Genomic DNA, 12,488 nt, shown 5'->3' on the forward strand with positions numbered 1-12,488 from the left:
CCATTAGAAGCGATGAGTGTGAAAAAGGTCAATATGAGTGGGAAATGGATAACATATGGGAAACTAATAAGTAAGGAAGATGGTAAATGGAAAATGAAACCATATGGAGAAATTAAAGATTATGTTTATGATTGGTTACATTATTACCAGGTCAATGAAAGGTTTAAACAAGATTTTAAAGAAAGAGGATTTGAGGAAAAAGAATCAAAATTTGAACAAGAAATATTAAATAATGATTTTAAAAATCTGTCGAAAATGTATAAATTGCTGCTGGAATGGCATTTGAAAGATGAGGAGGTTAAGTCGGTTATGATTCATTGGCCTAAAGATCTTGGATATAACATACAATTGAGTGACTGGGTGAAATTATGGAAAGAAGGTTTAAAGTTTACTGCATATAATGCACTCCTGTTAAGCTGGCGGAAATGTATAAAACTAGCAATAAATGTTGGAAATGTAAAGAAAAAGAAGGAACATTTTATCATATGTGGTGGGAATGTAAAAAGGTGAAATGTTTTTGGGAAATGATATATAACGAGTTGGAAAAAAATGTTGAAATATACATTTACAAAGAAACCAGAAGCATTTCTATTGGGAATGGTGGGAAGTGATATAAATAGAAAAGAATGTAAGCTTTTTTTATATGCAGTAACAGCAGCTAGAATACTATTAGCCCAGAAATGGAAGCAAGAAGAATTGCCAACGATTGAAGAATGGAGGATGAAGTTGATGGACTATGCAGAATCAGACAAATTAACAGGAAGGATTCGAAACCTGCGGGACCAGAAATTTACCGAAGACTGGAGTAAATTTACGAACTATGTGAAAAGTATTTGTGATGATCAGACGACATTTGTAGGGTTGCAAGAAGTTCTGTGAGGAGTATTGTTGGAAATATTGTAAAAATGGAAAAGGGGAGATGATAAGTTAAGAGAGGTAAAGACAATATAAAATTAAGTAATGCATAAAAAGAGGTTAAGACAGAAGATCATCAGAGGTGCTGATGGAAGTCCAAAAAAAAGTGTATTTGTAATAATTTGTGTGGTACGTTTTATAATTTGTATGTTAAAATTAATAAAAATGTATTAAAAAAAAAGGGAAAAAAAGAAGAGCCCCTACCAGATACTCCAAATGCATAGCTGTTGAAGTGGTGCTGGAGCTTCCTAATGGGCACCCAATCGAAATCCAAGCCTTGTTGGACTCTGGGTCTTCTTGCGATTTTTTAAGCAGAGACTTCGCTCTAGCCCACAAGCTACACCTGTTGCCACTAGACTTCCCTTTGCAAGTTACCACCATTGATGGGCAAGAGCTACTGGGGGGGGGGGATAACGCACCAGACACCCCCGATGAGGATGAGGGTGTCCAGGCACGTGGAAACAATTGCCTTTCATGTAGCCATACTGGCGGCACCCCCCGTTATATTGGGGATGAGCTGGTTGGCACAGCATGACCCAGTGGTGTCGTGGCATCAATTATCCCTCACCTTTGGGTCAGCTCACTGCTTGGAAAATTGCCTGGGAGGGAAGGAACCAAGAATGACTATGGCCACTGTTGCGGGGAAGACCCTGGAGGAGAAGGGGGGTGTTCCACCGCAATATGCGGATTTGAAGGTGGTGTTCAGCGAGAGAGAGGATGACAAGTTGCCCCCCACCCCCAGGCCCTACGACTGCCAAATCAACCTGGTCCCAGGGGCCCAGTTGCCGGTGGGTAAGCTGTATTCCATGTCCGACCAGGAGATGCAAGAATTGAGGCAGTTTATTGACAAGAACTTAAAGAGGGGTTTTATAAGGGAATCGAAGGCCGTAGGGGGGAGCCCAGTATTCTTTGTGGACAAGAAAGCAACGAATCAAGATCATTTGGTAGTTGATTATCGCCTCCTAAACAAGGTAACTGAACCCATAGCCTTTCCCATGCCCAGAATTGACGATGTTTTGACACATGTAAGGCAGGGGGAATTTTTTACCAAGCTGGACCTCAGGGGAGCGTACAATCTGATTAGAGTGAGAGAGGGAGACGAATGGAAGACGAACATGTTCACCCCCCTGGGGGCGTTTGAGTATCTCATCACGCCATTTGGACTGCAATCGGGATCTGCCTGCATTCAGGCCTTTATGCACCACGTGTTGGGCCCCCTGCTGTACAAGAATTATGTGGCCTTTTTGGATGACGTTTTGATCTTCTCTGAAAATGAAGCACAGCACGTGAAAGATGTGCTAGAGAGATTGAAGAAGCATCAGTTGTGGGTCAAGCTGGAGAAATGCCAATTCCATGCTCGGCAGGTGGAGTTCCTGGGGTACCGACTGTCGGACAAGGGGCTGGCCATGGACCCAGAGAAGGTGAAAGCAGTGCTGGAATGGAAGAGCCCCAAAACAAAGAAGGATGTGCAGAGGTTCCTGGGTTTCAGCAACTTCTACCGGAAGTTCATCAAGAACTTTGCACACTTGACAGCACCCATAACGGATTGTCTCAGCGGCAAGAAGAAGTTTGCGTGGACCAAGGAAGCGCAGCAGTCCTTTGAAAGGTTAAAAAAGGCTGGGGGGCCGCTAGGGGTGCCTTGGAAGATGGCCGACAATACCATCTCTCCAGCTCACACGAGGTAATTAAGAAGCTGACGATGGGAGTAAATCAGCCTCCCAGGATCTCCCCAGGGGATGGGGAGACACTGCCTCGTTTGCAGTTGCCAATAAATCACCCCTGAGTTCGAAAGAAGGAGGGGGTGAGGGCACTGGACGGAAAGCCCTCGAGTGAGATTCTGGATCTCCCTGATGCTGCTTCTGAGTGCAACCTAGTTGCATTGCTTAAGATAAAATAATTGGATTAAAAGTAAATGCACATGTTTCGAGCGAAGGATGTTTTATCTGCTAATTAAATCTACCACTGAGAAGTCAAGAGTGATGGGATGGATTGAACAGAAGATTACAGCAAAGAATCACAGCTATGTCAGTATGTTGAAACGGAATGGAAGGGGGGGAACTTCTTTCTTTTTCAATATGTTTACCTAACAACTCCTCCCCTAGAAGAACCGTCACATGATTGATTGATAGCAAGTGAGACTGGAAAATAAACTATGTGGAAACAAAAATATTAACTAAAGGCTTTGTTTTGTGGACGATCTGGAAAGAGAAAGGCAGTTGCGCAGTTACTACGGGGATCCGCCATTATGAGACAGACTTTGTTGCGAGATTTACAGTCAAAGGGGGAGTAGAGCCATCGTTTTGCTTTCATGTGTGGATTATAGATCTGAATGGGCAAAACTCCCCTGGAAAGATTGATTTATGGTGCAACTGGTCTGGGAAAATTAAGGAGCAGAAGCGAAGACTGTATTTCATTGGAATTGTCGAAAATGGCCCCGGCGGCTGGAATAAGACTTTTGGATCAGCGTGAGACGAATTACGGGAGAGCATTACAAAGTTCACACAGAAACATAAATAATGTTTGATTCAACTTGCCTGTGAAAATACTCGGAGGTTGTTAAGAAGAAAAAGGATAACAACAAAGAGATGGGAAGATGGGACTTGTGAACATCAAAGCAGCAGAAATATGAGATGATTGGACCCTTTCTGAACTCAAAGCATGGGTACTCCCAACAAAAATTTAAAACTCGGCTAAATATTAGAAATTTATTTGGAATTAATGTGATATGATTGGTTTGTTAAATGGAAATTTAATAAAAATTATCTAAGAAAAAAGAAAGGTTAAAAAAGGCCTTCGCCTCTGTGGAGCAGCTCCTGCACGTGGATCCTGGGAAGCCACTGAGAGTGGAGACTGACGCTTCAGACTGTGCCACCAGAGCAGTACTGTTGCAACAAGGACCAGGGGAGGACTGGAGGCCTTGTGCGTTTTTCTCCAGGAAACTGAGCAAGTCAGAGTGTGATGGCCTGGGAATCGGATTCAGAGGCTGAACCGGAGGAATCCCAGCCTGCACAGGAGTCCCTGTCTCCAGCACCAGCTGAGCCGGGGCTGGGGCTTGAACCTGAAGGGCCCTCACCTGTGCCGGATCCTCAGGAGCAGACACCAGCTGAATTTGCTCTGGCTCCAGAGGTGATCGAGGACCCATTGCCTGCAGGTGCTCCACTCTCAGCCCTGTCAGGAGAAGGTGAGGTTGCCTCTGGGTCCAGTAACCCTCCAGCCTCTCCTGAGCTGCAGAGGCTCAGTGCAGAGAGGCGGAGGGAACTAAGTTCTTGCAGGAGGAGTGTTTGCCTCCAGGCCAGGAGAGGTGAGACACCTGTGGACTGGGACCGCCCTATGCCTCGGGGCAGATAAAAGCCAGCCAGTCCCAGTCCCAAGTTGCGGGAGCAACATTGTTGGTAACCTGATCCTGCCAGCACCTTGTCCTGCTCTTCTGCCAGAGTTCCTGACCACACCCGACTCCTTGCCTTGGACCCCGCTTCAGCCTTGACGGACAGCCTCCATACCACACCCTTGACCTTGGACTGTACTCAGACCACGCTGCACGGTAACCCCCTGGGACCAGCACACAGAGCAAAATTGCACTGTTTATGACAAAGAATTGCTGGCCATTTATGTGGCCTTTAGGCAGTGGAGGCACTTTTTGGTTGGGGCGCAGCACCAAATTCAGGTCCGGACAGACCACAAGAACCTGGAATACTGGCGAACAGCGCTCGTGCTCAACCAGAGACAGGTCCGGTGGTTGCAGACGTTCTCTCAGTATCACTTTGAGATACAATACGTTCCTGGGAGGGAAAATGTGAGGGTGGACGCACTTTCCAGGAAACCTGAGTACATGGAAGGGGAAGGACGACCTGTGGCCAGGCACATGTTCCCAGAAGACCAATGGTCGTGTGGGGGAGCACTGGTAGGGGAGCAAGAACTGGTTGGGCTCACCAGACACAATGAGTTTGCTCAGACTAAAATCAGAGAGCTCAGAGATGGAAAAGGGGAAGATGGGGGTTTTGAGGGAAAAGGAGGGCTCTTGTACTACAAAGGGGCACTGTATGCTCCGGGAGAGACATTGAGGGCCAAAATACTTAGGCAGCTCCATGACAACCCCACAGCCGGGCATTTTGGGCAGCATAAGACCATGCTACTAATCACCAGACAGTTCTGGTGGCCCAAGGTAAGGGAGGATGTGCGAGAATATGTCCGAGGGTGAGACAGGTGCCAGAGGGCCAAAGGGGAAAGAACCATACCAGCAGGGTTACTGGAACCCTTACCGACACCGGAGAGGCCCTGGGAGGTGGTGTCCATTGATTTTATGACAGATCTGCCCAAGTCAAGGGGAAAGACAGCAGTGATGGTGGTGGTCGATCTACTGACCAAAATGTGTCACTTTGTGGCCTGCTCCCATGCGGTGTCAGCAGAGGAGACAGCCAGGCTGTTTGTGGACCCATTGAGTGTGGATAGAACCAGAGCCTACAGGGTTAAGAGGCTCTGTGTAACGCCTCACATTCTGGGGCGTGGTTTACTGAGGGGAGTGATTCCTGTGTCTCAGTTCTGTTTCGGTTTGCTCCGGAGAGGAAGCAAGATGAGTGCTCGGTCGCCAGGAAAGATTTAAGAGTTGTTTTTCTACACGAATAAAGGCTGTTAGAAGATAAGAAAGACACCGTGCGTGTAGCCTGATTTATCACAAACACAGAGCAACAGTAAAAGCTGCGTATACTCTGCTTGAAGTAGCTGGACCGGAGAGGTGAGCAGAAAGCGCTGAGGGTGGAAGCGTGTGGGCTCGAGACGGAAGCTACAAAGGCTACAAGGGCTGTGGCCACAACATTCCAAACATTCCAGAGGTTATGGATGGTCCGAAAACGCTTTGAAACTGTTGCCTGACGTGCCGGTGTGTGGGAGCCTGCTGAGAGAAGCAGAGAGGAAAGCCAGCTTTGAGTCCTGCCTGGAGGAAGGGCAGAAGATCTCGCTGGAGAAGAGGCTGATCTGCCGGGAATCGGGAGCTGGAGAGCTACGGTTCGGATACGTGAGTAGCTGGGGCCCCGGGAGAAGATGGCAGACAGCCATGAATCATTTGTAGTTCCATTTGCAAAATTGGACGGAACCAACTGGGAGGAGTGGAGTAGGAAGCTGAAGGCCTGGCTGGTAGCCAAGGGTTTGTGGGGAGCGGTCCAAGGGCTTCCACTACCCCAACCGGCGGCCGGTGCTTCGGCAGCTGAAATTGCAGATGCACATGCTTCGCAGAGAAAGAATCAAAAGGCCCTGGGAGCTATCGTGCTCAGTTTGGAGGGTTCTCAGCTGCCTTTGGTAGAGGGGCTTGAGACTGCTTATGATGCCTACCGTGCACTGGAAAGAGTGCACCACAGGACCACAGCTGGGGCAAAGATACACACCACCAGACGCTTGTTTGAGATGAAGCTGCGTCCTGGGGACAGCATCAGGAAGCATGTAACTGAGATGCTTTCTGTGTCCAACCAGCTGAGATTGTTGCAAGTTAACTTTTCTGAGGAACTGAAAGTTTATATCTTGCTCAGCTCTTTGGACAAGAGTTATGACAATCTGTGTCTAACTCTGGAGTCTATGGATCCACAACAGCTGACGCTGTCTTATGTCACAGGCCATCTAGGGGATGAAGAAGAACGGCGTATCAGAGAGGGCAAAGGTGGCTCGGGGGGCTCCTCAGGTTGCAGAGGGGCCAGGCCATCGGAATGCTCCGTTCAAGCTTTTTCCACTCGTCGCTGTTACATTTGCAATTCCCCTGACCATCTGCGGCGCAACTGCCCCCAGAGAGCAAGGGAGACAGGGCAGGATGTCTCCAAGGCCGTTTCCCATGGGAATCAGCCGGGTTTCCATGGCAACCAGTCTGGCAGAGCAGGCAAGCGTGGGAAGACGCAGAGACAACGTGGCTCAGAGGGGGAAGATGGAGCTTATCAGCTAACAGCGTCCACAGCGGTTGTACAGGACACCTGCGAAGGCCCCAAGGACGGCAACGAGACGTTTGCAGCTATGGCAGCTTTGGAAAACAGCTGCAGTGGGGGCAAAATGATGAACTGGGTTATAGACAGTACTGTCAACAGACATCTGATACCTGAGACTCTTGGTATCGAGACGTGGAACTGCAAGCCTGTTTTAGTTGGGAAAACTGTTTGCTTTGCAGAAAATTCACAAAAGTCTTTGTGTAAGGTTGGAAATGTTTATGTTTCTGTTTTGCAGGCGCAGCTGGAAGTCTTCCAGGCACCAGGGATGAAACATTGTCTTTTATCTGTACCTTGTCTCTTACAGGAGGGGTATAAGGTTTGTTTTGAGAAGAATGTCTGCACAATTTCCAGAGGGGGGAAAGTCCTGATCAGTGTTCCAAAGGGGCACAACGGTTTTTTTGTTTTTGAAACACCTCTGGAGGGTAAAAGGAGCGATAAAGCACAGGCTCAGTGTGCAACTGTTCTGCTGCACACGCATGTTTCATGTGCTTGCGTGTGGCACAAGAAAATGTCACATGGTTCTTGTGAGGATATCCAGATGCTTCCGGAGTGCACCAAAGGTTGTAAAATCAGAGAATGTGGTAAACTCCTGAATTGCAGGGCTTGCAGAAAAGCCAAAGCCAAGGGATACAGCTATCCCAGGCTGGAGAGAGTAACCAAAAAACCTTTTGAGCTTGTGCACACAGATCTTTTTGGTCCCATGCAAAAGCCAAGTCTGGGAGGGGCCAGGTTTGGGCTGACACTGCAGGATGATTTTAGCCAGGTCAGCTGGTTTTATCCGCTGAAACGGAAAGAGGATGCGGCACAACTGATCCAAGATTGGGTGGCAGAGGTGGAACTAAGGTTCTCCACCAAGGTGCAGGGGTTCCAGAGTGACCGAGGGTCAGAGGTCACTGGGTCCGCTCTGCAGAAATTCTTTCACCAGAAAGGGATACGTCACAAGGTGACTTCTCCTCAGGAGAGGGGGGTGGCAGAGCTTAGGAGCAAAGCTCTGGTTGAAGCAGCAGAAATTCAGCTGTATGACTCTGGTTTGCCTCAAAGCTTTTGGGGCGAGTCGGCGAGGGCTGCAAGTTTCACGAAGAATAGGTCCTACAATTCAGTGGTAGGTGAAACCCCGTATTTTATGCTTCACGGAGAGAAACCGCAGGTGCATTTCCTCCGCGTGTTCGGTACAAGAGCTTTGGTGCCGGTACCAAGAGCTCTGCAAGAACAGGGTGGTCCAAAGGTCCAGGAAATGATCTTCTGTGGGTATGAACCTGCGACAAAGGGGTGGAGGTTTGCATATCCAGAAGGTGATCAGACCAAGCTTCTGATCAGTAAACATGCTGAGTTCTGTGAGCAGGATGGTTGGGCAAGGCGCAAAGTGAGTCCTGACATTTACTCAGATTGTCTGTCAGAATCTGAGGAAGAGGGAGAGGTAGAGGCTGAACCTGAAAATGAGGACCAGGTCCAGGATCAGGCTCCGGAACAGGTTTGGGCATCTCCATGGGTTGTGAAAGGAGTGTCCAAGAGTGAGCCTTCATCTCCTGTTAGCATAATGGAGAAAGCTCACAGATGGGTCAAGTCAGAGGGGGAGGAGTCTGATGAAGAAGACACACCTGCTGGCCCCAGTGGGTCAGAAGAAGAACCCCAGTTTGTGCCCAGACGTTTATCTCGGGCAACGAAGGGAATTCCACCTGAGAGGTTTCAGGTCACCAATGCGTGGGTCAATTTCGCACAGTGCGAATCTGAGAGTTTTGAGGAGGTTCAACAGTTGCCTGACAAAGGTGCCAGGAAGGGGCAAAAGACAATGGGGAAGGTGTTGAACTCTCAAGGGTCTGTAAATATGTGTGTCCACAACGCCTCTCAGAATGTGTGGCGAGAGGGGGTGTGGATAGAATCAGAGCCTACAGGGTTAAGAGGCTCTGTGTAACGCCTCACATTCTGGGGCGTGGTTTACTGAGGGGAGTGATTCCTGTGTCTCAGTTCTGTTTCGGTTTGCTCCGGAGAGGAAGCAAGATGAGTGCTCGGTCGCCAGGAAAGATTTAAGAGTTGTTTTTCTACACGAATAAAGGCTGTTAGAAGATAAGAAAGACACCGTGCGTGTAGCCTGATTTATCACAAACACAGAGCAACAGTAAAAGCTGCGTATACTCTGCTTGAAGTAGCTGGACCGGAGAGGTGAGCAGAAAGCGCTGAGGGTGGAAGCGTGTGGGCTCGAGACGGAAGCTACAAAGGCTTCAAGGGCTGTGGCCCCAAACATTCCAACATTCCAGAACCTTTACCTCAGACCGCCCGGTCCTGGCCTGCTCCTGGTTCCGGAGGATGGGTCACGACTGATGAGGCACCAATTCACAAGGGTACTCCACAAAGCTATAGACGCCTGTGGTTTATCTTCCCAGGACTACGCAGCACACTCGTTCAGGATCGGCGCCGCCACAACAGCTGCGCGCTTGGTCCTGCCGTCAGATAGGATTAAAGAAATGGGCCGCTGGAAATCCGATGCTTATAAAGGCTACATTCGTTAGCATGCTCTGAACTTCGTTGCATTACCTCCACTTACCTGTCTTTTTCTTTCTTTTATCCTTAGCCGTCTTCAGAAAAAGTGTTTGGATCTGCGGCCACAGTATAGTTCACTGGCCCCGTGTATGGTCTGCAAGCTGCGGCCTCACCCCTAATCTCGGGCTGCCATCTGGGATGCGAATTTCCTGGTTTTCAAGGCGAGGCATGCGTTGGGAGGAGCTCATGCCATTGCCGAGGGAGAAAGTTGCCGCGTTTGGCCCCCCTGACATCCTTATCCTTCAACTGGGGGAGAATGACCTTGTTGGCAGAAGAAGTGCAGATTTGTTGTGGAACATAAAAAGAGACTTGGATGAGCTTGCTGCCTTGTGTCCCGGAACAACGGTGTTCTGGTCCTCCTTCCTAAAGAGAATAGTTTGGCGCGGTGCGCAGAACATTATGGCCATGGAAAAATCCAGGAAACTCTTAAATCGCGCAGTAGCCTGCTGGGTGCGCTTCATGAATGGCCGAGTCATTTCTCATGACCGTATCCGGATTGGCAATCAGGCCTTGTTCCGGAATGATGGGGTTCATCTTTCAGATGTGGGGAACGACATTTGGTTAAGTAGCATCATCAGCAGTATCAGGGATTGGTTACAGCTGTGAGGGTATTGGCGGCGAGCCTTTTGGGCTCGGGTGGCGGTTAGGCATTGGAATGTGTTTGTGGTGGTGGAAGAGCTAGGTGTGGCCATCGCCTACGCCTTCAATTTTGGGTATTCTGTTAAAGGAATCCGGCGGTCGTGGATCCTGTCCGATGCCTGTGTGGCGGGGGGCCATGGCACGACCCTTGGTGACATCAGGGGAGAGCTTATAGTTGGATTAGCATCAACGGGCTCCACCTACTGGTGAATAAACCCCCCTTTTTAGACTCACCACTCTCCGAGTGGGTGGAGTCAAGTCACGTGATCCAATGCCTAAGCCAATACCTTTTCACTTGCTGTAATCAATAAAATTGTGGCCTTTTCTTGACCCATTAACCTTATATTACGTGTCCTTGTGTCTTCATTTCACTAAGCGGGGATCGGGTCCTCAAACCACAACTATCATAGCTCCAACAGCAAGGAACTTACTCAGCGCTCCCATGCCTGCTTTGCTTTAAGGTTAGGTGTACTCTCCCCCTTGCTCTCTGCTTTACTTTCACTGTGAGTTCTATAGGAAAATTGTCATTCTCACTTTTCTAGTTTTTTAAAAACAGTTGGGGAATCTTTCACTCTTCAGATCAAGGTGTGGACTTATGATAGAATTTGCTGCCAGCTTGAATAGTAATTTTGCTGTCTGAAGTAGCATTTATATATTCTGTCACTTTTGTTTCATATAATAAACCAAGCTTTATTCCTTTGTGCAATAACTTCTATGGGTATAGATTTAAGGGTAAAACACATATTCGTAAATGGACACACGTTATAACTCCAGCAAAAGATCCCAAACCTCTCTGTAATGTGTGTATGAACACATGTAAGTGCTGGATATGTATGTGGATACAGACAGATGTTTGTGACCATTCGGATGAAGGGTTATATACAAATTCAATAAATAATAATGATGAGATTAATTCCTTGCCCAGTGACCTGTGACCGATCTCATGGGCAATGGTAACTCCCAGACCAAATCCACAGCTCCAGGAACTGGAACAGGCCCCGCCCAGCTGAGTGACACCACGCACTTGCTTGTTTCCATCAGGTAAATTCCAGGTCAAATCTAAAGCAAAACAGGTAAAGAGGAAGAACACTAGAACAATGGGGTGGGGAGCTCCTCCAGAATGTATTTTGTGGGAGTGCAAGTGCATACTGGAAAATTTAGGTGTGCACAATTAAAGTGGGATTAAAGAACTCTGTTGCCCTGGTGCAACAAATCTACTTTAAAACAAAGCTTCACTTTTTTGAAGTTAGGAAAGTGGTGGGAAAATGCATTGAAAAGTGCAGCGTTAAGAAATGACTAATGGAAAGACATATAAACTTCCTGCAAGCAAATCAAGATGGATGTTCAATAAAGACAGGCATTGTCTAACCTCTGTGTAAGTTTTGTGCAAGCAGATCAGGGCAATTGCTTGGTAAATATGTTGTCTTGAGGAGCCTAGGCAGATGGAGAGATAGGAAACCAGTGGCTCTCCCCATGCTGTTGGACTACAATTCCCATTATCCCCTTTACACTAGCTGTATTAGCTGGGGCTGATGGGACTTAAGAGTCTGGCGGGCCCCAGTGTTTCCTGTCCCTGGACAAGGCTATCATGAGCTGCTTTGCAGTTCCATGGGCATTGCAAGACCTACTGAACTGCTAAGTTCCAGCACTGGGTGCTCTCACACCATCCATGTAGGGACCATGTGCTCACGGGAGAGGTTCAGGCAAGCAAAACTTGGAACACACTGGGCCTATGGTCCACCTTCCATTACACATCACTCAAACAAAGGAGAGAGAGCTTAATTTACCTGGTCATGTACAGAACTAGATCTGCATGGTGAGGATCCGAATCATTCTCAGGGTTGACTTTCCCAGCCCATTTGCAAATGCTGATGATTGAGGAAGTGATGTTGGTAGAGATGTCAATGCCTTCTTAGAGAGAGGGTGTTAACTGAGGCCATTTTAGTCTCAGGGGTGCCCTTGTAAAACTCAGCAGGGAGGAGGATGGGCACAAACAAGAATTAGTTGTCTCTGGTTTTCAATGGCTATGGCTCTGCTTACCATGGACTGGGGCTCCACCTACTGTTTGGGCTCCTGGCCTCCCCCTTCCCATCCCAATGGCCAACAACCACCCAATTAGGGACATAATTCATGAGTTGGATTCATTTCATTTACCGTTCACGAGTTATTGATCCTAGCTTGGCCCACGGCTCACTTTAATATTTTAATCTAAGTGCTAGTTTGTTCCTGCCTGAGGAGGGTTCTGGATCTGAGTGCACACAGATCCATATGAGCTTAGTAGGCCAGGAGGTTCCCAGTAGGGCACTCTACTGACAAAAGTCCCTAGAACCTGATGCACTTAGGAGACGGACTCACTGTGTGAGAGGTCCCTATGGAGGGTGTCATGCGCCAGGGCCAACTAAAACCTGGAGCTGACTAGGGCTGGGTGATATC

Source organism: Podarcis muralis, chromosome W (genome assembly GCF_964188315.1).
Source record: "Podarcis muralis chromosome W, rPodMur119.hap1.1, whole genome shotgun sequence".
NCBI lineage: Eukaryota > Metazoa > Chordata > Lepidosauria > Squamata > Lacertidae > Podarcis > Podarcis muralis.